Below are 12742 nucleotides of genomic sequence, written 5' to 3'. Positions count from 1 at the left end.
CAAATAGAGATTATTACTTAGTATTCATATGGCATTGAAGTCTTGTCACTAACTTTCCCTCAGAGGAGCTCACAATTTAATTCCTGCCATAATCTTCTGTCCATCGTAGTCTAGGTGGAAGCAAATTAGCCAGAGTGTTCAGAGGAAACCCACACAGACACAGGGTGAACATACAAACTCCATGCAGATAGTGCCAAACTGGGAAGCCAGAGCAGCAAGTGCTATCCAGTACGCCACTGTGCTGCCCATACAAATATACTTCCCTGAAAGCCCTGAAAGGGTAAAGCAATAGTGGTGGGTCATAGTGGGGAAATTTATACATGAATAAAAAAAGGAACAACCCTTTAAATGACCTCCATATCAAACATATTAACATGGATAATTAGCGCAAGTTTTCATGGTGCCCTGCCCACTTTTTGAGTTTTTTTTTTATTGTTTTTACTTACTGAGCAGCGATAAATCACCTCGTCCCTACCATTGATTTGGCTTCACCAGGGCGTTCCCAGTGAAAGATTTGCATCATGGTTTGCATTATATAATGCATAAACTTTCATTCTTATAATTACTATAGCTGTTATCGACATTACAATGATCAAAACGTTAGGACTAATGATCCATCAAACCAAGACTACCATACCAAACTAACCCTTATTCTTCCTTACATATTCAGACAATACAACCCCCATCTGTGCAAACCCACTCAGCCCAACATCTTGTGTGAAGTCCAATTCTTGTAACTATAAGGTGACACTGTCCCAGAGTTCTTTCCTGGCCCACCCCATAGCGGGTGTAGCAAAGGTAGACTCCTCATCAACCTCGTCTTCCCCTGCCTCATCCATCAGAAAGGATGCCATTTCTTCAACCTATTCATGTAAGGAAGGGGGATCTGGGTCTCTCCACTTTCCTATAATAAGTTTTCTCGTGATGGCAAAGAGTGTACCTGAAATCAGTTTTGATGCACAGAAGGCTTCCACCTCCCTCCCAAAACTACTCACCACACAGCACTACCACATCACATAAGCCAAAGAGCTGGGCGGCTTTTTGCATTTCCAACCTAGGTTGTTATCAGATAGGCCACATCTAGCCATATGCATGGGTTAAATACCATCTAGATAAGAGTTTGAATTAAAAAAGTTGCATATGGGTTTCCGAAAAACCACAAATCTTTCAAAAAATCCTGGACCAAAGCTCTGAGTTCAACTTAAAGCTGTCTTCCTTTTCCCAACTAATACAGTACAGTGGAAGAACCCTGTGTGAGATTGCTTTAATTAATTTGGATAGTGGATAGTGGCCATATTGGCCTTTGTATCAGTGGGAACCATTGTTCATATACAGTATATTTATATATTGTTTAAAGGGACTCCGAGCAGTGCAGAAACTATGGAAAGATGCATATCATTTTAAAGCTCTCTTTCTCCTCTTTCCAATGATACATAAATCGCCGCCCTATGCCTTTTAGTTTTCGCTATTTTCGTGATTGAAATTGCAGCGGCCGCGATTTCAATCGCGAAAATAAAGAAAACTAAAAGGCGTAGAGTGACGATTTAGGTGTCGCCAGAAAGAGGAGAAAGAGAGCTTTAAAATGATATCCATCTTTCCATAGTTACATTGTATTACACAGGACGACACTTTCCCTAGTGTCAGCAGCTCCATTCAGCAGAAAAAGTCGGCCTGTGTAATACAATGTAACTATGGAAAGATGGATATCATTTTAAAGCTCTCTTTCTCCTCTTTCTGGCGACACCTAAATCGTCACTCTACGCCTTTTAGTTTTCTTTATTTTCGCGATTGAAATCGCGGCCGCGGCAATTTCAATCGCGAAAATAGCAAAAACTAAAAGGCGTAGGGTGGCGGTTTATGTGTCATTGGAAAGAGGAGAAAGAGAGCTTTAAAATGATATGCATCTTTCCATAGTTTCTGCACTGCTCGGAGTCCCTTTAAGAACCGCTCCCTTTTATCAAGCCTGCGCTGCGTAATATGTTGGCGCTATATAAATCTAATAAATAATAATAATAAAAGCCTCCTCCAAAAACTTGTTACTTGCATATGACTAAATGGTAACATCTGGCCTGAGTCTGTTAAACCTTTTATTTTTCTACTTTATGTATTAATCTCAGTTCTGTACTTAGATTGTTGGAAATAAAGCAGGACTCATCCCTGGCTGTCCCGAAATCCATGTTGAATGCGAGGGACATCAGCGGGGAGATTCCTTCACTACAATTCCAGCTTTCCATTATCTCTACAGTGTTAACATCGGCAGTAACAAGGGGTGGCAGGGTAAGGTGGTGGCCCCCAACTCTTTCTGGAACCTGATAAAAAAGAAGTTCAGGCATTCTCCAAACTCTCCCAAGTCCTACTATCATCATTGATTCTCCATTCTAGGACTCACATTAAATGAATACTCATATAGTACCTATAAATATCAGGGGCAGCCATACCTTTAAATGTTTTACCAATGGTGATAGTTGAGAAGTGCAACCTGCGCCGGTCTCTCGACCATTTAAACCTTTGAAAAAACCTGTTTCAGTCACTGAACCAGCTGAGAAAGGTCAGGGGCACATGCTGCAGTAAGAATAATACCGTGGGTAAAACCATTATTAATAATTGCTATCCTCTCCAAGACATTAAATCGCTTTGTAAAATTTAAAGCTATAGGCATGCTTATAGCGGTTCTGGATGCAAGCCTGGCTCCAGGGGCATAAAGAGATAATTTGCATATTCAGTAGCAGTGCATTGTGGGTAACCACAGATGTTCACTTAAAGCTGAATTATCGCAAGTACCTTCTGTTTTAAGAAGGCAAATCACACTAATCATTGCTTTTTAGTAGTAAGGCTTTTCGATCTCTTTTAGTCCCCTATACTTTGGTAGTGGTTTGGGTCACCCCAAGCTGTTTAATTACTCTCAAGACATTAAACGAATTGTTTTTGGGTATACATGTAAATAGGGTTCTGTGGTAATTTGTGCACTGGAGATAGCCACTAGTAGAATATCAGTAAAATTACTGGTATAGCGGGTGGACCCGGCGCTCACTATTTTATCAAGCACCTACAGGGTTGCCAAATGTGCCCAAATGACCTGCTTTAGCATTAGGGATGTGACATGAAACTGGAAGATGAAGTCAAGAAAACAATATGAGAGCATACAAATGCTATGCAGGCAGTGTCCTTTTAATGGATTGCTGATCCCATCAGGTTGACGGCTTCAGCACATGTGCGGAGGCATGCACGCGCTTCCTGCGCTCACGTTGCTGGGAGTGTTGTGCGCATGTGCAGTAGTATTAGAAGAAGCCACAGGTAAGTAAAAAAAACATACTTCCTTCACCTCGGAACTCCTTTAAGGATGAAACTAGGGCCACAGCTTTTCCCAGGAAAATATGACCCAATCACAACTAACTTTAGGGAAATCTGATCACAGCACAATCGGGATTGACAGAGGGGAAGTCGGCAAAGCAACACTCATGTTTACTACTGTCACATGTTGCTAGGTGATTTACAAGTCAGTGATTACAGAGTAACCCAAATGATACATTTGCTGCTATACAACTAATCTGTTAATATGCTTCAGTTGATATAATAAATCCTATTTGACCTCTGCTCTACAAAATGGTTCCCTGGCTGTATACAGGGGCTAAGCCATATGACAATCTGCAAAGTGAATATGACTTCCTGTCAGACGTTCCGTCTTTTCTACACATAAATGGGCTTCTCAGTAAGGACCAGTGTTAATCTGGGAGAACCAGCAATTCTCAAATATCATCTCTCTACACCGAGTCATTTGTCTACATAGGAGGCACCAAGCATGCATGCAGATCCCTTTTCATACTGTCAGCACAATTCAATTAAATGATTAAGATTTTTCTGTGCCTGTAAGACTCCTGTGTGGTGCTGTACACATCATTACTTCACTGATTCCAAGCTAGTGTGACAAGACACATCTACGCATGTGAGCACTGCTCCTCGCATGCCAACACTGCTCTACAAGAGAGTCTCACTGTGGTTTAAGTACACACCTACCTACTGATGAGTTCTGCAAAGTTGAACCAGGACAAACAAGACTAAGGCCCAAACACATGTCTGATTTTTGCGGACGACGGGTCGTTTGAACGTCCCGTCGTTCAGTCATTCGCCCGTCAAATCGGGCGTGTGTACAGACTGTCGTTCGCGTGATAAGACTGAGTTTGAGCGATCCGATAGTACATATGCCAAACTAAAGTCGTTTAAAACACCTGACAATCAACAGATTTTGCTATATTTGACGATAAGGAGGAAATTTGATGATTCGTGAGGAAAAATGTAGTCAAACGATAACTACGAGCAACCTACATCGGGCATTTTGCCCATTCCGTCCGTCGGATGAACTAAGACGTCTGTTGGGTAGGTATCATGCAGTTGGCTGTGTGTGTACAATTTCATTTGAACTATATTGTTCTACTGAATGAAAGCATGTCGTTTCCTCTTGCGTGCACAATATTTAAATGCTTGGCCGTTTACAGTATCGGTTTGTGGAAATGACAAGTCGTTCTATCGATGGTGCAGGAAAAGTCGTTTCCACGACGTTTGTCCTGTTTTTGGTATGAGGATATGGACTGAGTACTGTACTTGCTGGTTTGAAATAAGGACATTTTTTATACCTTCCTAAATCAGAATCAGAATCATTTTTACTATCGCCGAGCATGACTGGGTCATGCCCGGAATTGGGTCTTGCACAGAGCAGGGCTAAAGGAACAGTAAGGAAACACAATGGAGATAACAGAAGACAACATGTTAGTATGCAATCAACAAATACAATACCATACAGCAATTTCATAACAAAAAACAAAAAAAAAAAAATAAAAAAAAACCTGCACAGGTCATAGAATTACAGCTTACTCTTGTACCTTGGAAGCAGTTATACATGCATGTAAGATAGCAGGTGTGCCCCAGTTGCAATTTTTTGTAACATGCAATAGTCACTTCCACCGAGCATCTGGCTTCTTTGTTCTTTCTCATTCAATTTGTAATGTTAAGAAAAGATCTTGTGTAAATGAATGACAACTCATCATTTGTCCCCAAAATTATATCTGCCTATGAAAAATTAGCACAACAAAACAGATTGGTCTGAACCGATTCATAGAAAACCACTGCTAGCTTCCTCCGAATTGTCTCTGTTGGTAGCTCATTCCATAAAAATATAGGGAAGCAGACCTAGTGGTAACCAAGCCTAAAGGTCCGTATCCACGTCGATTTTTGCTTTAAAAAATTTCACAATGAATTATCGTTTTCGTGATATTATGCAATGTCCTTGAACAAAAATTCAATAAACTACGGTTAATAAGGTGTTACCACTCGTGGCGATTGTTCATATTGAACGACTGTCATGCCAGATCAGTGGACGCGCAATGATTAGGATCATCATAGACTCCAACGGCAGTTTTGGTGATCACATAAAGATTGTTGGCTATTACAGTAATTCTATTGCAATTCAGGCAGCGACAATACTGCCATAATCAACATTACGATCTATGGCGGTACCCAAATCAAGCACAGGGCTGATCGGGAGCTGAGAAGACCTGACTTGTCATATAAATCTCTTGACCAGCCACTGACTGAATGTAGGCGAGTCTCGGCAGCAGTCATCAACTGGTAAAGAGGCAGGAAAACGAATGCCTGTTAGCTATCTCGGTGAACTTAGCCTTTACCATTACTCCATCTACAAGACAGAAACACATAATGGAGATATTAAGGGCAATAAAAGCATACTTACATACAATTATGTGTCTTTTTTTAGCTGCAGTAAAGCCTGCCATGGTGCTGTCACTTGGAAGCACTCTACAGAAAGCTGTTGGTTTAGCGTGCCTTTCTTGCTCCTCCATTTCATACAACACATAAAGCACGCTTCTGGAATCTGATCACCTCATACTTAGCTCTCAAAGTGATGGTTTTAGGAACCTCTTTCTAAATTGCCGTCTTAAGCATCAAGAATGTTTCTTTTTCACATTCCTCACAGCCTTCACTATCCATCAGTCCTCAACAAATGATCCTTTTATTTTTCTTTTGCAGAGTTCATTAACTACCAGCGAGCATTATTTTGCATGTCAGCTTCCATGTCTTGCGCTTTTGCTGCAAGTCACTCAGGTTGTGATGTGTCTTTCCCTCGGCAGCTCTTGAAACGTCTTGTATTACACACAGATAGCGTTCAGGTCACTGTTGCGTGATCTAGATGTAGCCAATTTAGTTTCACTCAGACGTAGCCACTGTTTTTTCTTTATACATCCCTTTAAGGTAAAGTCATTGGAAAGGTGACAGCAAAAGATTCCAGATATCTACATTTCCAGCACAAAGTTATAAAATAATGCATAAAACCAATCATTGTTTGTTTCGCCATTGTGTTTTAAAGTGTATGTATATGAATACATTTTTTACTTCCTCCATCTCTAACTTAAATGTAGAACCACCACCCGTAAACACGTAGTAAATTTAGAAAGGTTTAGCAATGACTTCATGCTGTAGCTTCTGCCAACTTCTGGGGGAAGGCCACTCTGTCATCAGGCCAATCATACCCTCTCTTGGCACTAACAGGAAGGGAGATGAAACTACTACAGCCACAAACTTATTGCCTGGTGTTGTGTCTGATTACGCTGCCTGTGGATTTGCGCAGCCCCGCATGCGCAGTAGGAGACTGTGCGGCCACAGTTCCTATTTAATTATGCTGCTGATGGTAAAATACTAAATATCTCTGCTTCTTCACATCCTACACTCCCCAACTTTTCAGGGTAGGGTGGGGACCCCCCGAACTACCTCTATGCCAAATTGCAGCCCCCGAGACCCACTGGTTTCCAAGATAGGTTTCTCTAATCTATCTTCTGAACCAGCGGGGCTCGGGGGCTGCAATTTGGCATTGAGGTCGTTCGGGGGATCCTCTCCCTACTCTGAAAATTTGGTGAGTGTAGGATGTGTGGAAGCGGAGATATTTATTATTTTACCCCCAGCAGCATAATTTACTTCACACTGAGCATGCGTGCTACTCAGTGTGGAAGGGAGCTTCCAGGCAGCGCAATCAGACATTACACCTAGCATACTGTGACAAAGAGTGGGAAGGAACAATGTAGGAGTGATGCTGGGATTCTTGGGATGCAGCAGAGGCGGTTGTGGGAGGGATGGAGTCATCCGGCCAATCAAACCTTCTCTTTGGCACTAACAGGAGGGGAGATAAAACTACTACAGCCACAAACTTATTGCCTAGCATACTGAGTGACAAAGAGTGGGAGGATACAACGTGGGAGTGGGGGTTCTTGGAATGCAGCAGAGGCAGTTGTGGTAGGGACTGAGTCTAGACAGAGCAAATGGTGGGGTCATGTGATCTTTAAGATGAACACCTCTGGAGATGAAAGAGGAGGGGGTTATGGAGGTGGTGTTAAGGACTGAAGCAAGGTGTAGCAATAAGTCAGTTAGGGAGAGGGGAGGCATTAGTACCATAAAATCCTGAAACTGGTTTAAGTATTAAAGTGAACCTGGGCCAAATTAAAATGTAAGATGTACCTGCTAATATTACATACTTACCTCGCTGTCCGTTCCTCTCAGAAGCCCACCATCGTCTTCTAACAATGATTCCTTCCAGTTCTGACAAGATTTTGTCAGAACTAAAATATATCAGTTGCTGTCAGTTACATATCAGTTTCTGTCAGTTATAACTGAAAGGACAACTGATGTGCATGGTAATGCTCATGTTTCCCTAGAGTGCTAACTCAGGAACTGTTACGGAGTCATTGGCATTTTTAAAATGGAGGACTGAGAAATCATTGATCAGAGTGGACAAACAGGATGCGTGAGAGGAGAAAGAGACTGATAAGTAGACTATGCAGGAGGTAAGTATGACATGTGTATGTTTATTTTGACTTTTAATTTTTCAGTTCAGGTTTGCTTTAAGCTTGTATATAAAACTTTCCTTCTTCATGTCCAACTGCTTTAAATATTTCAAGGAGCGTAATTAGTGACACTGCCTGACGTTTTTGTTCTTAGAGATGGTGACCAATTTGTTGGTAAATGTCCACACAAAATAGTAAAAACTGAAAAAAAAAAACTAAATTATCTCTGAGATAAATTAAAACTGACAAATCATGTACCTGACACCCATCCCCATTTATTGTGAAAGAAAAAAACATCTCACTTTGCATTAGAGATCTCGCAATCTCGTGACAGGGGTACAGGCGTGCGATCATGCAAACGTCATTTAGTGTCACACAACGATAACGACCGTCATGGCGGATCTTTAAGGTCCCCAATGACTCAGCGCAAAGTAACGTGATTACTTGACTTCCCGTTCGCCCTTGTCGGGTAGTCTCGTGTAGCGTCGCATGACTTTGTCTGCAGGAAGATGGATCGAGCAGCGCTTGTTATTGGAGGACATCTCTGGATCCTCCTTCCAGCATCGCTGCGGTGAGTATCTAACATAACAGTCAACGGCCAGAAATTGTCTGCATGCATCCTCAGACATGCCCCTGTTGTCCAAACTGACAGAAAATGGTTAGACCAATAAACTATGAACTCATGCCCATGGTTACATAATGGGGGTCTTCTTCTCTTGAGAAGTTCTCAGAATGTCTACAGAACTTTTCCTTGGTGAGAACGTTTACATAAAGCAATTCACAGTTACACTTGAATTGCTGTACTGTTTAGAATGTGAGGTGTCCTGGTCCAGGTCATAAAATATAAGCTGTTTGTGCCTGTGATGAGTCAACATATCTGTGTGTGGAAGAGGTGCCAGCATGAAGCTGTAGCCATTCAGGAATTTCCTCACATTTTCAGTATGACATTCACACTAAATCCAAGCGCTGCTGACTCAGCCTGCTCATCTCTGACATCAGTCCTGCCAAATTCATTGCCTCTGGGGAAGCATTCTGCATACAACATCTCCCATGACTAATTGTGAAAGCAATTAGAGAAAATATATACCGGTACCATTCAAATTAAAGAAATGCATAAATTACAGTTTTTAGAAATAAGGTTAAATATAAAATAAGAAACACTTCGATATTCCAACAACTGCTGTTCTGCACATTTTAAAATAACGAGGAGTGTCATGCATTACATTTGCTTCCAAAACTAAAATCCTGAGTACGTTCCTAATACCGAATGTAAACAGAAAGGATGGCCAAGGAAGAGAGAGATCCGCAGTCAGATACGTTAAATGGAATGCATCATTTTTTGGGGAGTTCAGCACTAAAATAGGAATGATTTTTTTCCAATTGCAAATAAAAAATTACATTTATATGTGTGTGTTTCTGTGAGTGTTCCACCCAACCCACGGCCTGATTAGGGTTTAGGGGGCACAATGCCAAATTATATTTTGTTGCGCACTGTCTCATTATGCTACCTACCGGTAAGTATGTTATTTAAAGGGACACACAGCCTAATATTTTTTGGGGGGAGGTACATGCTGTCTAAATGCTGCGTTTGAGGGAATATGCCACCTATTTATATTGTTTTTTGGGGGATGTTGCCTAATTATGTTATTTGAAGGGATGTGCTGACTAATATGTTGCCTACCTATGTTATTTGATGGATATGCATTGAACTATGATTCAAAATTGTAGCAGGAAGTGGCAATTGTGGAAAACACTACATACACTGTCTATTTTATTACGTCTCATATAGCAGTAAAGGTCTAATTTTTTTCTGTTAGGGGAAGGGGCCTTGTCCAAATTTTGCTAGGAGAAAAGGGGCTTGATACTGATTTCTAGTCACTCCTTACATTATTTTGCCCTAACTACAAACCACTCCCACTTTTTGCTTCAGCGAGCTGTTTGCAAATGCCCTTGTATTTTTGCCCAGAATTCTCTGGGATCCCAGCAATGCCCTATCACAGAAAATATGTGTACTGCCCAGGGGTCTAGTCCTGAAAAAAGAAGTGAGTGGACTCACCCGGAAAACCTCTGCGCGCGGCGCGCCGAAAAATGGGCGTGGTCAAGCATAATGTGGGCGTAGTCATGGGTGGGGCCAAATATACATGACCTTAGCAGTGATGTAAAAGGTCTGCCAGGGAAGTTTGAGCTCTGCCGTAGTGTATCCCCCCAAAATAGATGTAATCTGACAGCATTTCACCAAAAAGACACATAATCTGGTAGAAGTTCCTCCAAAATACAGATAATATGGCAGTGGTTCCCCCAAAATAGACAGTGTGGCAGCAGCAGTTCCCCCAACATACACATAATTTGGAAGCAGTTCCCCAAATTACGCGAAACCTGGCAGCGGATCACCCAAAATACACGTAACACCCAAAATACATATAATCTGGCAGCAGTGGTCCCCCAAACATACACAATCTGGCAGCAGTTCCCCAAAATACGCATAATCTGGCAGCAGTCGTTCCCCTAACATACACATAATCTGGCAGCTGTTCCCCAAAATACACGTAATCTGGCAGCAGCTGTTCCTCTAACATACACATAATCTGGCAGCTGTTCCCCAAAATACATAACAGCAGATAATCTGACAGCAGTTCCCCCAAAATAGGTACCCCCAGCATAGGTAGCCAGGTCTATAGGTGTCCCCAGTATAAGTAGCCATGAGTATAGTAGTCCCCAGTATATGTAGCCAGAGGTATATGTGCCTAGTATATCTAGCCAGGGGTATATATCCCTAGTATATGTAGCCAGGGGTATACGTGCCCAGTATATGTAGCCAGGGGTATACGTGCCCACTATATGTAGCCAGGGGTATACGTGCCCAGTATATGTAGCCAGGGGTATACGTGCCCACTATATGTAGTCAGGGGGATATATGTGCCCAGTATATGTAGCCAGGGGTATATATGCCCAGTATATGTAGTCAGGGGGTATATATGCCCAGTATATGTAGCCAGGGGTATATATGCCCAGTATATGTAGCCAGGGGTATATATGCCCAGTATATGTAGCCAGGGGTATATATGCCCAGTATATGTAGCCAGGGGTATATATGCCCAGTATATGTAGCCAGGGGTATATGTGCCCAGTATATGTAGCCAGGGGTATATGTGCCCAGAATAGGTGTCCCCCAGCAGGAGGGGAGCAGCGCTGTGGAAGGAGAGCTGTGAGCTGCACCATAGGGTGCTCTCCTTTCCTCGCTCTCCCCTCCTGAAGTAATGTGCGCGCAGCCGGCAGCGGGCGGGACTTACCTCTCCTCGTCGTCGGAACTCCGGATCTGCGTGCCGCAAGTCTGGTCTGATACAGACCAGAGCAGCTGCACGCAGATCCGACGCCGGAACGAGGAGAGGTAAGTCCCGCCCGCTGCCGGCTGCCTGCACTTTACTTCAGGAGGGGAGAGCGAGGGAAAGAGAGCACCTAAGGTGAGGGGAGGGGGGGGGGAATGGCCCCCCTTCTCCATTCCTGCTCACAGCTCTCCTTCCACTGCGCTGCTCCCCTCCGAACATGGCAGGGTGAACGGCGTCCACCCCAGGGAAATAGTAAGTGGACGCCGTTCACCCGCGTCCACGCACCACTCGACCCCTGGTACTGCCTTTATGTATGTAGCAGAGTGGGGTAGGGGAGAGAAAGCATGCTGTGTGTATCCAATCACCCTTGACGACCGGCTAACAGTAGTGGCTTTGGGAGTGGTCTGACAGCCTCACACAACACCATACGATGTATCTCAGGCCATACCTTAATTCCTCTGAAAATGGCAATGTGCTATAATTCTACTATTGATTAGTGCAACAAAGCTCCAAATTTTACAGCAAATTCAAGCTGTAGCAAAGTGGGTTGTCCAATGCCACTCTAAGCATTATATGAGTTCAAAGTCTTTTAAAGCTATTTTTAAAATACGATTACTTGTCTGATCTCCTTGAAAAAGTCAAAGCACCATTCCTTTTGAACTTAGAAAGAAGCCAGCCATGTACTTTCATTGCAGACAATTTTATATGAAATACAACTAAATAAAGAAATTACCCATCTGCAACAGGAGAAAGATAAAGAATGGCCACTTTCCAAGTACTGCAGGTAAACGTTAATCTGTTTATTTATAGGAATAAACAGTAAAACAAAGTGAAGAATGTGTTTCCTTCTCCAGCAGCTCGTCCTTTAATGTTTCTGCACTTACCTGTAATTACCCATTTTCACATCTGGACATATTAATCTGCATGAGTTGCTGACATAAAACATATTTTATTTTCTTTTGATATTAGAACATGACAGAGAAGGACCTGTGATATGGTTAGATTAAAAGTAGCAGAAGAACTTTGATAGTTTGCAACTGTTAAAATTCTTAAACATCAATGGAGCACAGGTTCCACAGGACCACTGTACTTTTATAATGGATTTTCAGTTAAAGCATGCACAGTATTTATGCTTTTTGTCCACTCTAGTAGAACCCAGAACTCATAGCTGTGGATTATCTACACAACTATGAGCTCGCACTAGGACAGCATTTCCCAAACATTCCATCACAGTCCACCAACAGTGCATGTTTTACACGTAGTCTCACATACGTGCAGGTGGGGTAATTAGTGTCCCAGCTATGTGGACTTCAGGAGGCCTAAATGGAAACAGTTGAAAAGGGTGCAAGATGCGCCCTGTTGAAAAGTGTGCCAGATATTTGTAGCCGCCGTTTTCATGCCGGCTAATGTGATAGTTTAAGCATCTGTGGGGGAGGGGGTTAAGGTTAGGGCACCGTCAGGGGGGTTAAAGTAAGGTGCCCACCAGGGGAAGGGGAAGGTTAGGTACCACCAGGGGGGGGGGGGGGGGTCTTAGGGTTAGACATCACAGGGAGGGGTAGTTGTCTTAGGGTT

General features: G+C 42.7%; 1 protein-coding gene across 5 annotated transcripts in view; it reads right to left on the bottom strand.

The window, feature by feature from the left end:
- Positions 1-12742, bottom strand: part of MICU3 (mitochondrial calcium uptake family member 3) — a 175305-nt gene that overhangs the window by 65998 nt on the left and 96565 nt on the right. The window lies entirely within an intron of this gene.

The sequence above is a fragment of the Hyperolius riggenbachi genome, chromosome 1 (assembly GCF_040937935.1).
Source record: "Hyperolius riggenbachi isolate aHypRig1 chromosome 1, aHypRig1.pri, whole genome shotgun sequence".
Lineage (NCBI taxonomy): Eukaryota > Metazoa > Chordata > Amphibia > Anura > Hyperoliidae > Hyperolius > Hyperolius riggenbachi.
Note: the sequence above shows the minus strand (reverse complement) of the source record. Positions and strands in the feature narration are given on the sequence as shown.